A 2,314-nucleotide genomic window follows, 5' to 3' on the forward strand; every position below is an offset into this window, starting at 1 on the left:
AGGAAACTCTTAACTTCAGATTAGCCCATTTTCACTTCATTATTCTTCATTGCTCCTCTCAATTATCATTTGAATGGGGATGGATACTTACAGTATATTTATCTTTTAAGGTTTTTGTAATACTTTATTATTTACACATCTCCCCACTGAAACGCCTGCTCCTTGTGAGTAGGGATTATATATTTCGCCTATACTTGACGTTTGATGAGGAGCAATAATCATTTCAAAGTACTTACCTCGGCAGCCACTTACTTTTTCTAAATACTACTTACTGCACCTATTCTTTGAAATGCCTTGTTTGTGACTGCCTTTAGACCACATAGATTATTCTGAATGTGCTTAAAGGTGGCAAATCTCCATTCCCTGAGGTAAATATAATTCTTGGAAATAGCCAAGACTTGTCTCAGAGTGGCAAATAATGTGAAGAAACTCAATAGGGCTGCTTCTCTCAGTTCATAAAATTGTTTCTGAAAGCAATTTCAAACAAGCTTCAAGTATCTTCTGAGCAATGACAACATTCTTAGAATGCCTATGGCTGCCCAAGGCAACTTTAAAGGACATTTACTTGGATGCCAATAAGCTAGCTGACATACTTTTAAAAGGCTGCAATCTTTTCTAATCATTTCATATTTCAAATCAAGTGAAAACTGGGGCAAAGAGCACATGTAATAAGGTGCTGAGATGACCAGTAAGATTCCTAAAATGTATTCCATCCTCCCTCCAGAATTTGAGACACCTTGATATACATAGTACTAAGGTTTACTTGGTAATGCCCAAAGTGATTTACTGAATTTGCAATATATAAACTTTAATCCTCCTCATAAAGTTTTCCTTGGCAAACTAGCCAAAACCTATGTTTATTCTAAGAAATAATACCTTATAAACAATCTAATCTAGGGCTTGGGATAAATACTTAGAAAATCAGGGGCGCCTGGGTGGCTCAGTTGGTTGAACGTCCAACTCTTGATTTTGGCTCAGGTCATGATCCCAGGATCATGAGATAGACCCCTGAGTCAAGCTCTGTGCTGAGCATGGAACCTGCTTAAGATTCTCTTTCTGCCCATCTCCCCAGCATGTGTGCTCGAAAAAAAAAAATTAGGAGCCATATAGGAGCAGGGCTAAGAGTACAATGGAAATAAGGCCTGGAATCAGAGATGACTGGAAATACTTGGCCACTTACCATGTGACCTTGGGAAAATTACAAAATGTCTGTTTCTCATCTGCATCACCTATAAAACAGGGTGATAACAATACATCTGAGTCACTATGGGGATTACATAATTTATAGAGTGCCTGATACAATGCCTAACAGCAATCAGAAAAATTTAGCTATTTTTAATATAGCTATTAGTAATCCATTTGGAATGTCTTAAATTTAAATCTTGCCTGAATTCAAAGACCTCAAAGAACTTGGACCCTAGATTTCCTATTTTTTTAAAAGACCATTAAAAGTATAGCTTATATTCCACTCTGATGAACCAGATCCTCTGTTCTGGGTAATGGTCTCTTCCACCAAATTTCCCTCAAGATGCTTGTGCATTGGCTTATTTTGTTGTCTACAGTCAACTTTTCAGTGGTGTTCTTGAGTTTCAAAGAGCAGAATCATGAACAACACTTAAAAACCCTGGGAAGGTCATAAGGCAAAGAGCTGACCACACCAAAGTTATTCCGAGGAACTGAGTTCCCATGCCAATAACAGGGCTCAGTGGGCACCAGAGGAAATGAAACTATAATAAAAACCACCATCAGCTAAATGATTATCAGTACCAAGGGGAAGTCTCATCCAGGTATCAGAATGTGACAACCTACTTAAGAAACAAGGACATGACATCTTAGTGGCTTAAGGAACATGTGTTAAGAGGTTGGAAATAGGGATGGAAAACAAAAGCTACATGAACACATGTGCACACCTAGATGGGTTTTTGCATTTATAGAGGTCAAGCAAGAGAGTAGGCAGGGTAATGGTGAGAATACAAGTTAACAGCAAAAATGCACCTACTTAAGATGTCTTATTTACATAAACCTTTTCAGGATTCTTGCATCGGAATACACTTTAATCTTTTATTTTACCACTTGAAGATAAAGGATAAAGCCATTAAACTACACAACATAAAATGGAGGTCATATCCCATAAACCAGTACCTACTCAAACACATGGAAGTGAGGAAAATCAAAATCAAGGTTGTGCTAAGGAATTTCACTTGATTCTAAAAATCAAGTCTATGTGACATTGGTTTGATGCAACAAAACCTTTATTAGATTTATCAGATTCCCCTTTTTAAAGAAAAACCCAAGAGATGATCAAGCACAAATG

This window comes from Neofelis nebulosa, chromosome X, assembly GCF_028018385.1.
Source record: "Neofelis nebulosa isolate mNeoNeb1 chromosome X, mNeoNeb1.pri, whole genome shotgun sequence".
NCBI lineage: Eukaryota > Metazoa > Chordata > Mammalia > Carnivora > Felidae > Neofelis > Neofelis nebulosa.